Here is a 13332-nt window from a genome sequence, read left to right as displayed (position 1 = left end):
CTAATATAAATTTAAAAAAGGAAAATTGCATATTTTAAGGGAAAATAGATTCTATTAATTTTAAAAATCTGATTGTATGGATGATAATTCTCCTAATTCGGAAATTCTGACGGAATATGTTTATCAGTATATTAAAAAATAACAAATATGATTGAACCATACAAGAACACATTTTGACATAATATATATTTTGATTTAATGAACTCTTGAAAAATAACAAAATTTTGGATACAAGTTAAAAAAAACTTCATTACATTCTTAGAAAAGAAAAAAAATTATATACTATTCTATGAGAATGTTACACTTATTAATAATAAAAAACACAATATATAAATCATTCTACCATAATATTACTATTACATATATTTTTTTCATTATATTGTATATTATTCTGGTAGAATAATCCATTCTTTTTGGAAGATTGGTGGTCATTGTTCATCTTCATCCCATACAATGTTCATCTTCAAGATTCTATTCTGACAGAATCAGAACTCAAGATTCCATTCCAGTAGAATGTTGTAAGTTTCATATGTACCATGTTTTGCTTTGATATCTCTCGTTTCGTTTCCAGCCAAGAAAAGAAGAACATTTTTTCTCTTGATTTCATGTATACCTGCAAATGAGAAATAAAACCACTTATTGTTATTGCTTCATCTTCTTTCCATGGCAATTTCATGCAATAAACACCACATTGAATTTTGTCAAGCAAAACAAACAATTTCCTGTAAAACATTAACCCTACAAATCCATTCCATTTATCCATTTCTGCAAGAACAATCAAACCCAAAACCCATCAACACTCAATTGATTTTTTGTCTAAACAAAGAAAAGAAAAACAAAATCAAAATCAAACAAACACCCCCTTGCTCGACCCTTCTGCTTGTTTCATCATCATAATAGGGATTCCAAATCACAAAATAATAATAATAATAATAATAATAATAATAATAATAATAATAATAATAATAATAGAGCAAGAAGGTTACCTGTCTTGTTGATCCCATTCAATTCCTGTTGAAGACTCAGCTTCACCCCCTTTTGCCGAATCCACACCAGCCACCAAAAACCTCTTCATCGCCATCTGCTACTATTTCTTTTCCCCGGTTATCTTGTTGTCGACAACGAGAAGAAGCAACCGAGGATTGTCTGCCAAACACCAGAGGCGCTCACTCCCTGGAATCTCTTAGCCACCACCGAACCATCGGTCTACAAGGCCAATGCTTTCTTTTCCCCCTTCACACATCACCATCAGAGCAAGAAGAGGGCTTCACGGATTCTTCCCACCTTCACTACTTCGGCCTCGTCGATTCCGGAGACGAACTCCTCGCAAATTAATCGACCAAATGCGACCCTTTGCACCCCCTTATTACGTTCATGTTTCCCTCTCACTGTATTCCATTCGTCTGCCTTCTTCCATCTTTGCCCGATCTGTTAATTAAGTGATGAACACTGGGAAATAAAGCCCATCTTTTTGTTTCAGGTCATTCTTTTTGTTGGAAGACATTGATGACGGTTGTATATAAGAAAAGAAATTAGGTTAAAAGTGAATGCTAGCATGATTATGAGACTATTTACGGAAGCTATTTATCAAAATACTAAAATACTCTTGTTTATTATTTAATTTTTTTTTAATTTTGATTGACCCACAATCATTCATACATTCATATATATATATATATATATATATATATATATATATATATATATATATATATATATATATATATATATATATATAGGGTGAGTTCGGTTGAGAACTCATAGTTTTCCGAAAACCCAACAACTAAAAGTAGAGCGTTTGATCAAAACTAATTATTAAGGACATGATCGTCATCTTACCACTCTCATTTAATGTTTAATTTTTTGTGTTATTTTATATATAAATATAAATGTCAAAAAATTTACATCATAAATCAAATTTTCATATTTTTTTTAATATAGTATTTTTTTTTTAAAGAAAATACAGATTTTTTAATTTATTACAAAAAACATGAATTTTTGAAAAAAAAATGAAAAAATATTTTAAAAAAAATAACTGCAATTTTTTCAAAAAACTATAATTTAAAAAAAAACTGCTTTTTTGTAACGACGTAAATTTTCAAAACAATTTTTCATTTTTAGAACGTAATTTCATTCAAGACAAAACCATAAAATCCAATGTAACATAGTCATTGTACAAAACATATCAAATCCCAAGATCAAAACATATCCAAATCCGTCTGTGTGTGTACGAGTCACGCCGGTGCCTTCCCACGGTCCTCACTAGTACCTGAAACACATTACACATAAACATTGTAAGCAAGAAGCTTAGTAAGTTCCCTATATACCACTTACGCATATACGCCTTTCCAGGCCATACTCTACATGACCTTCCGGTCCATGTGTCTCAGGAGACTTCCGTCCCAGTCTCGGTAGACCTTCCGGTCCTACCCATACCGACCTTCCGGTCCATGACTCCCTGACCTTCCGGTCCATGTCATAATGCCTTTCGGCCCATAACATACATAGCATACATATCACATACATAACGCAAACAGAACATGCAAGTCATAGCATACAGTACATGCATCTCATAGCATACAAGACCTTCCGGTCACACATAGGTACCTTTCCGGGTACAGTATAGTGAGCAACTCTGTGAGATAAGATCTAGCCTCCGCCTAATCATAACAAACACTTCTCATTAATAAATTTCCCCAAGGCTAGACTCTTTCCTTTCCTATCATTCTCAGAAGGGTAAAAGACCATTTTACCCCTCTCATGGCTCAAATACCCAAAAGTTGATCAAACCCTAAAAGTCAACAAAAGTCAACCTTCTGAGGTACGCGACGCGTACCAGATCTGTACGCTGAGCGTACCCAGAGGCTTCACAGAATCGGGGTATGTGGCCCCTTACGCCGCACGTACTGGGATTACGCCCAACGTAACTCCCAGCTTTCTCCTCCTTTTCATTCAGGTCTTAATCGGTTAAGACTTATGTCCAAAATCCAGATCTGACTTCTCTAATACGACTTCATCCATAAAGTTGGTGACTTCAAGCCTTTGCATGGCTGTGGAAGTCACCAACACCCAAAACACTCCATTTCCAACCTTAAAAGGTCCATATCTCATGCATGAACAACCTTTAACGACCAAGACTGGATTTTTATCACATAACAACACTAAATGAGCTAGTATGGGACAGATCTCAGCTTCTATGAGCTCAACTACTCAAAAAGCTATGAACTTGGGGACCAAAAACCCTAAAACTTGTCTCTACAAAGCATGAACAGAAAAGATGGAAAGCTTGAAGCTTTTTACCTCAAAATGAAGCTTCTTTCACTGCTAAACTCGGATCCAAAAGCATGAGCTCCAACCTTTCCTCTTCCAAGGCTATCACTTTGCTCCAAAGGGCCAAGAACACAATACAAAGCCCTCCTAAAAACTCCCTTGCTATATGAATGAGATTTAGGGTTTTGAAATGGTAAAGCTCTGGAAAAGGTGGCCAACAAAAGGGCCTTAAGGTTGCTTAAATAGGGAGGCTCAACATATTACAGTTTCTTTTCTGGGCCGGGTACACCCCGCGTACCTGGCGACCCTTCCCGCTCAAGACGCGGACGAGTACGCTGAGCGTACACCCCAGTAAACCCCGCGTACTCGCTAAACATGCATTTCCTTAACAAGGGCCAAATGTGCTAATTTCTCAAAGATGAAGGTTCATAAGGTATACCTAATTTTTGGGATGTTACAATTATCCCCCATTAGAACCAGACTTCTCCCTCGAAGTCTCATGCTGTGAACAACTCTAGATGCTGCTCCCGCATCTCCGACTCCGGCTCCTTGGTCAGCTCAGACCCTTTCCGATGTTGCCACTGGACCTGCACCAAGGGCACTTCCTTGTTCCTCAGAACCTTGATCTTCCGATCCAAGATTGCAATCGGCTTCTCCGCATAATTCAGACTCGCATCCACCTGGATATCCTCTAATGGTACCACTGCTGACTCATTGGCTATACACTTCCTCAGCTGCAACACGTGGAAGGTATCATGAATCTGGTCCAACTCCGCAGATAGCTCCAAACGGTAGGCTACTCTGCCTACCCTCACGATCACCTTAAACGGCCCAATATAACGGGGCCCCAGCTTGCCCCTCTTCCTGAATTGAATCACTCCTTTCCAAGGAGATACTTTCAGGAGAACCAAATCCCCGACCTGGAACTCGAGCTCGGATCGTTGCCTATCTACATAACTCTTCTGGCGACTCTGAGCGGTCAACAACCTTTGTCTGACCTGTTGTATCTGCTCTGTCGTCTAAAGCACTATCTACGTACTCCCCATCATACGTTGCCCTACCTCACCCCAGCAAATGGGAGTCTGACACCTCCTCCCATACAGCAACTCAAAGGGTGGCATACCAATGCTCGAGTGATGGCTGTTATTATAGGAAAACTCAGCCAAAGGCAAATACGTGTCCCAATTCCCTCCGAAGTCCAATACACATGTCTGAACCATGTCCTCGAGCGTCTAAATCGTTTGCTCACTCTGTCCGTCCGTCTGTGGGTGGTATGCGGTACTAAAATGCAGCCTCATACCCAACTCCTCGTGAAACTTCTTCCAGAATCTGGAAGTATAACGCACATCTCGGTCTGAAACAATCGAGATCGGTACTCCATGCCGCGATACCATCTCCCTCACGTACAACTCTGCCAGCCTCTCAGCAGAAGAACTCTCACTAATAGCAAGAAAGTGAGCGCTCTTCGTCAACCTGTCCATAATCACCCAAATTGCATTGACACCTCTTGCAGTACTTGGCAATTTGGTGATAAAATCCATGGTAATCTGTTCCCACTTCCACTCGGGAATCTCCAATGGCTGCAACTTACCATGTGGATGCTGGTGTTCGGCCTTAATCTTGAGACAGGTCAAGCACCTCTCCACGAACCATGCGACATCTCTCTACATACAGGGCCACCAATATTCCATTTTCAGGTCTAAAAACATCTTAGTGGCCCCGGGATGGATTGAAAACCTCGATCTATGTGCCTCCTCCATCAAGATGGTATGCGTTCCGCCCATAAACGATACCTAAATCCGACCCTGAAAGGTCATAAGTCCTCGACTATCGGTAACGAACTCCGATACCTGTCCGATCACCCGCTCCCTTTTGCGGTTCTCCGGTCTCACGGCCTCCGCCTGGGCCCCTCGAATGGTGTCCAACACCGGAGTCATCACTATCAATCTCATGCAAACGTCTCGTATCGGGGCGCTCTCCGCCCTACGGCTCAAGGCATCGGCTACAACATTAGCCTTGCCCGGGTGGTACAGGATCTCACAATCATAATCCTTTACCACATCCAACCATCTCCTCTGGTGCATATTCAGGTTGGGCTAATGCAGCAAGTACTTCAAACTCTTGTGGTCCGTGTATATGGTACACCGAACCCCATATAGATAGTGACACCATATCTTGAGGGCGAACACCACAGCCCCCATCTCCAGGTCGTGGGTGGGATACCTCGTCTCATGAGGCTTCAGCTGCCTTGATGCATATGCTATCACATGCCCCCTCTGCATAAGCACTGCTCCCAACCCGGATAGCGATGCATCACAGTACACCACAAAATCCTCCATCCCTTCCGGGAGTGTGAGTACCGGAGCTTCGCACAATTTCTGGCGAAGTGTCTCAAATGAGGTCTGCTGCTCCGGACCCCAGGAAAAAGCGACACCCTTCCGGGTCAACTTGGTGAGTGGCACGGCGATCTTAGAGAAATCCTTGATAAATCTCCGATAATAGTCGGCCAATCCTAGAAAGCTCCTGATCTCGGTGGGCGATCTTGGCACCTCCCACCTCATGACCGCCTCAATCTTGGCCGGATCGACCAAAATCCCACTCTGATTGACGAGATGCCCCAAGAACTGGACCCCAGGAAAAAGCGACACCCTTCCGGGTCAACTTGGTGAGTGGCACGGCAATCTTGGAGAAATCCCTGATAAATCTCCGATAATAGTCGGCCAATCCTAAAAAGCTCCTGATATCGGTGGGCGATCTCGGCACCTCCCACCTCATGACCGCCTCAATATTGGCCGGATCGATCAAAATCCCACTCTGATTGACGAGATGCCCCAAGAACTGGACCTCTCGTAACCAGAACTCGCACTTGGAGAATTTGGCATAAAGCCTCTCCGATCTCAGAACCCCAAGGATCTCCCCCAAATGCTCCTCATGCTGCTCTCTAGATCTCGAATACACCAAAATATCATCAATGAAAATGATCACTGACCGATCCAGTATCGGCCTGCACACCCTGTTCATGAGATCCATGAATGCTGCTGGCGCATTGGTGAGCCCAAAAGGCATCACCATGAACTCTTAATGCCTAAAACGAGTTCTGAATGTTGTCTTCTGGATATCTTCATCCCGAACCCTCATCTGATGATAACCCAACCTCAAGTCTATCTTGGAGAACCAAGACGCCCCCTACAACTGATCGAACAGATCATCAATCCTCGGTAACGGATAACGGTTCTTGACCGTTAACATGTTCAACTCCCGGTAGTCAATGCACATTCGGTGTGAACCATCCTTTTTCTTGACAAAAAGGATCGGCGCTCCCCACGTCGAGCTACTCGGTCGAATAAACCCCTTCCCCAACAGCTCCTGAAGCTGCAAGGATAACTCCTGCATCTTTGGCGGCGAGAGGCGATAAGGCGCCTTGGCGATAGGGGAAGCTCCCGGAACCAAATCGATATGGTACTCCACTTGCCTCTCGGGAGGCACACCCGGCAATTCCTCATGAAAAACATTTAGGAACTCGCACACTATCGAAGTCTAATCAATCGAACTTGGCCTCCCAGCGGCCACTCGCGTGTCCATCACATAGGCTACGAATCCTCTGCAGCCCTGCTGCAAACTCTACCTCGCCCTGGAAGCCGAGCAAAACGCTGACCCACATTGGGTTCCCTCTCCATACACCGTAAGTACTCCCCCCACTAGGGTCTCGTATCATCACCAACTGACGCTCGCAGTCTATGACAGCTCCAAATCGGCTCAACCAATTCATGCCCACTATAACACACACGTCCCCAATCGTAATCGGGACTAGATCTATCGGGAACTCCACATCGAAGATCTCAAGGATACATCCTCGAATCACATCCATAGCATACACCGCTCGCTCGTCAGCTATAGAAACTCGCAGAGGTCGACTCAACGCCTCTCGACGGATACTAATGTGCTGACTAAATGCTAAGGAAACAAATGACCGACTCTCACCCGAGTCAAATAACACCAAATCAGGTACATAACTCATAAGAAAAGTACCTACGCATATCATCATATAAGCACAATATCTGAACTCAAAAAAGATAAATACAGAATACATACAACCCACAACATCGGGCGCTGCGCGGACCTCCTCCGCAGTCAACTGGAAAGCTCTCCCACGAGCCTTTGAAGCCTCGGCCTTCACTGGCCGAACCTCGGTAACCCTAGCAGCAGGCGCAGATCCTTGTGCTGACCCCTTATGCAACTGCGGACACTCGGCCTTCCGATGGACAGTCTGGTTGCAATGAAGGCAAACCATAAATCCCTTGGGGCAATCCTTGGCAATATGCCCCTCCTTGCCACATTTGTAACAAGCACCCGATCGACAGACCCCCCCCCATGACCCTTGCCGCACTTCCCGCAAGTGCGGCCCTTCTGGCCTCCAGTCCTCGAATCCGCGGACTTGGTCCGCTTGGCTGCCGACTGAGACTAAGCCGGCCGCCGATCCATCCTCTGAGACTCGGCCTCCTCCCTGGCCTGAGTCTCCAACTCAATCTCCCTCTTCCGGGCATTTTCCTGGAGCTTAACAAATTTCCGGTACGTCAAGTTCGACACAAACTCCCGAATGTCTCTCCTCAGAATGCCCAAATACCGGCTCATACGTGCCTGCTCAGTAGACACCTTCTTAGGGAAAAACATCGCCCTCTCATGAAACTTCCTCGTAATCACAGTGACCGAATCAGAACCCTGCTTGAGGGTCAAGAACTCCTGAACCAACTGTTCCCTCTCCACCAAGGGAACATACTCATCTCTAAACATGGTGGTGAACCTCTCCCAGGTCACTTCTGAGATCTGTACAACTGTAAATCTTGCCGTCACGAACTTCCACCAGTCCTTCGCTCCCAAGGGAAGCTGGTTCAATGCGAACCGAACCCTCAGATGCTCCGGACATGAACACGTATAGAAGCATCCCTCAATATCAGCAATCCATCTCATCGCAACGATCGGATCCTGCGTCCCATCAAACTCAGGTGGCTTTGTGTTGATGAACTCTCGAAACAACAACGAGTCACCTCCCTGAGGCCTAGCAGCAGCCACAACTACGGTAGTTGCAACGGCTGCAGCCTCAGTCACCACGACATACTGCTCATCGAAGGTCTCAATCAGTGTGGTCTTGATAGACCTAAACATCTCCGGAATCTTGGCCCTTATCGCCGCCGCCGCCTTATCGTGGATCATCTGACGAAGCTCCTCGTCACTCACACCGCTCGCCTCAGGTTTGTGGCGTGTTCCAACCATGATGTCTCTAAAATAAAACATAATAATATCAAAGACTCGTTCGAGCATGCTCGCACTCGATAACTCAACCCTACTTGTTCCTTAGTACCCAAAGGGTTCTTACTTAGAGTGTGCACTGCTCCGGTGTCTTCGGTAATACGGGCCCTTATACTACCGTCTACACCACATCAGTATTCACCTTAAATCATCTTCCTTGGATTCTAGATCACAAGTACTCTATATCTCACTGGCATAGGCTACCCTTCGGTAGACCTCTTATCAGCCCCTCACTGCTACCTACTCGCTCTCAAGCATCACATAGCAACACAGTCCTTCTTAGGCTAAGGCATCACAAAATCAGGCCACTCTAGTCCTAATATGAATACCTAGCCAGCTCTAGCATGCATAACATAACATATCATATCTCATAACACATAACGTAAGGGCATTTTGGGGATTCACCGTTCAGGCGCTGGCTGACCGTACACACTGCTCCGCTCTGGTTGTCTCGAAATCTCTTTCTTTTTAGAAAAAATTTAGTTTTATCGCTTGAAAATTTTCTCAAATCCTCAGTTAGAGTTCAGATACGCCCGAAGGTGCATCCGAGTCCCTCAAACCAAGGCTCTGATACCAACTTGTAACGACATAAATTTTCAAAACAATTTTTCATTTTTAGAACGTAATTTCATTCAAGAAAAAACCATAAAATCCAATGTAACATGGTTATTGTACAAAACATATCAAATCCCAAGATCAAAACATATCCAAATCCGTCTGTGTGTGTACGAGTCACGCCGGTGCCTTCCCACGGTCCTCACTAGTACCTGAAACACATTACACATAAACACTATAAGCAAGAAGCTTAGTGAGTTCCCCATATACCACTTACACATATACGCCTTTCCAGGCCATACTCTACATGACCTTCCGGTCCATGTGTCTCAGGGGACTTCCGTCCCAGTCTCGGTAGACCTTCCGGTCCTACCCATACCGACCTTCCGGTCCATGTCATAATGCCTTCCAACCCATAACATACATAGCATACATATCACATACATAACGCAAACAGAACATGCAACTCATAGCATACAATACATGCATCTCATAGTATACAAGACCTTCCGGTCACACAAAGGTACTTTCCGGGTACAGCATAGTGAGAAGACTCACGTCGGGTAAATCTCAGAAATCTCGGACTCTGTGAGATAAGATCTAGCCTCCGCCTAATCATAACAAACACTTCTTATTAATACATTTCCCCAAGGCTAGACTCTTTCCTTTCCTATCATTCTCAGAATGGTAAAAGACCATTTTATCCCTCTCATGGCTCAAATGCCCAAAAGTTGACCAAACCCTAAAAGTCAACAAAAGTCAACCTTCTGAGGTACGCGACGCGTACCAGATCTATTCGTTGAGCGTACCCGGAGGCTTCACAGAATCCGGGTACGCAGCCCCTTATGACGCGCGTATTGGGATTACGCCCAGCGTAACTCCCAGCTTTCTCCTCCTTTTCATTCAGGTCTTAATCAGTTAAGACTTGCGTCCAAAATCCATATCTGACTTCTTTAATACTTCATCCATAAAGTTGGTGACTTTAAGCCTTTGCATGGCTGTGGAAGTCACCAACACCCAAAACACTCCATTTCCAACCTTAAAAGGTCCATATCTAATGCATGAACAACCCTTAACGACCAAGACTGGATTTTTATCACATAACAACACTTTATGAGCTAGTATGGGACAGATCTCGGCTTCTATGAGCTCAACTACTCAAAAAGCTATGAACTTGGGGACCAAAAACCCTAAAACTTCTCTCTACAAAGCATGAACAGAAAAGATGCAAAGCTTGAAGCTTTTTACCTCAAAATGAAGCTTCTTTCACAGCTAAACTCGGATCCAAAAGCTTGAGCTCCAACCCTTCCTCTTCCAAGGCTATCACTTTGCTCCAAATGGCCAAGAACACAATACAAAGCCCTCCTAGACACTCCCTTGCTATATGAACGAGATTTAGGGTTTTGAAATGGTAAAGCTCTGGAAAAGGTGGCCAACAAAAGGGCCTTATGGTTGCTTAAATAGGGAGGCTCAACATATTAGGGTTTCTTTTCTGGGCTGGGACACCCCGTGTACACATTGGTACACCCCGCGTACCTGGCGACCCTTCCCACTCAAGACGCGGACGAGTACGCTGAGCGTACACCCAGTACGCCCCGCGTACTCGCCAAACATGCATTTCCTTAACAAGGGCTAAATGTGCTAACTGCTCAAAGATGAAGGTTCATCAGGTATACCTGATTTTTGGGATGTTACATTTTTTTTCAAAAAAACTGCAATTTTTTTTACTGAAAACTACATTTTTTTTAAAAAACTGCATTTTTAAATAAAAAAAAACTGCAAATTTTTTAAAGAAAGTTACATTTTTTTCAAAAAAAACTGCATTAAAAAAACTACATTTTTTCAAAAAAAAAAACTGTATTTTTTTTAAAGTAAAGTTTTAGGTGCATATATGCATATTTTTTTCAAATACATATATGTATATTTCTTATACTATAATATTCGTAAATTAATCATAAAAAAAACTTATTTTTATTTATTAATCTATAAACACAATAGTACAAATATTTTATTGGATACAAAAATAAATATAAAAAATAAAAAATTCTATTATATTTCAAATCATGTTCATGTCTTCGTATCAAGATTTCCATATTTTCTTCAATGTATCACTTTTCACATCTTCAATATTTTTCACAAATTCGTCCAAACCTACAAGAAAAAAAACAAGTTGATTAATGGAAGAACACTCACAAAAATACATATGTATATATCATGTGATTAACTTGTGAATTAAATGTGATTCGTATGTGAATTACACATGAATTACATATGATTTATATGTGAATTACATATGAATCATATGTGTTAAATTGTGATTTACATGTAAATCACATGTGGTTCACATGTAAATCACATGTGTTAAATTGAATCACTTGTGATTTACATGTGAATCACATGTAAATCATAAGTGAAACACATATGATTTACATGCGATTCACATGTAAATCACAAATGAGTCACATATGAATTACATATAAATCACATGTAATACACATATGAATCACATGTAAATCATGTTAATCACATGTGATTTATATATGAACTACATGTGATTTACTTGTGAGTCACGTGTACTTTACACGTAAATCACATGTAATTCATATGTAAATCACATGTAATTGATAAGTGAATCACATTTGATTTCTATCACACGTGTTAAATTGAATCACTTGTGATTTACTTGTGAATCACTTGTGATTTATATGTAAATCATAGGTGAATCACATGTAAATCACAAGTGAATCACATCTGAATTACATGCGCTTCATATATAAATCATAGGTGAGTCACATATGAATTACATATAAATCACATGTAATTCACATATGAATCACATGTAAATCATGTGAATCACATGTGAATAATGTGTAATTTACATGTGAATCACATGAAATTCATATGTGAATCACGTGTAATTCATATGTGAATCACGTGATTTTTATCTTGTTTTTGTTTTGATGGCTTCCATTTGAAATATTGATGGAGTAGTTTCTTACATTTGATGATTGATGTGTTTACTTGTAGCCACCTGCCTTAGTATACCACTAGCTTTGTTGAAGAAATCCATATTTACTCTAAAATTGCAAATAGATTCACTTTAGGATAAAAAAAAATGAAGAAAAAACAAGATTTGAAGTCATGGGACCAAAATTGTAATTTACTCTAAATTAAATACTATGAAATCTTAATATATAATTATAAGCTAAAATTTATTTTTGGAAAATAACATAAAATAAGTTTAACTTAAAGCTTGCTGATTTTAGTTTAGCGCGTTTATACTCTACAGATCATAAAGGAAATCTCACAAACTATGTTATTACTTTGTGGTATAGGTAACTCAAGTCCTTAATTATATTATATATTTATAATTATATATGCTCTTAAGGTTGTTATACTTTATAAATTATTTGAATTTGAGCATACCTCCTGAATTGCTACATGGAGCTACAAGATATGGTCTATCAGTTGATATGTGGTTAGTTGGTTGTATCTTTGCTGAATTTCTGCATGGAAAACCAATTATAACTGGCAAAAATGAGGTTACTTTAATCAATATTTATTGTTTTGGAAATCACGGTTTTTAATTAAACAATAACTCCAAATTTATTCTGCTTTCTTTTCAATTTTCATCCTAAGCTTTAACTGTAATGCCCTTGAGTTATTAAAGAAGAATGTAATTTACACTAATTACATTATATATTCAGATACTAAAAATGTAATTTACACTAATTATATATTCTTTGAGAATGAAACTATCATTATCCCTGGAAGCTTAGTGACAGGGAGCGGCTCCCAAGTGGAACTTGACTCATCTACTGTGCTTCTGCCAGCTGTAACTATACCATCAGCGGGAACACGATCCTGAATAATAATAAACATAACATTTTGTAAATGGAGTACATTTATAACAATATTTTCTATTACAGAAGTTAAGAACTTTTTTTACTTACTCCAGGTAGTACAACAATTTTATCTCCAACAGAAAGACTGTCACAACCAACATCGACTGTTGAGGTTGACTTTTCAACATCATCACCATCCACTAAATGACAAGATTTTGGTGGAAGAACACTAAGAAGCCCTGTCATATCACTAGTTGCCTTAATCACAGAAGAAGCTCAACAAGACGTCTACATACACCTGCCTCAATAACAACTTGAATTTTATCATTTGCTCCATCAGATAAATAAGAACACA

Source organism: Lactuca serriola, chromosome 3 (genome assembly GCF_051521515.1).
Source record: "Lactuca serriola cultivar US96UC23 chromosome 3, Lser_US96UC23_V15, whole genome shotgun sequence".
NCBI lineage: Eukaryota > Viridiplantae > Streptophyta > Magnoliopsida > Asterales > Asteraceae > Lactuca > Lactuca serriola.
The sequence above is the reverse complement of the archived record's forward strand: the minus strand, read 5'-3'. Positions refer to the sequence as shown.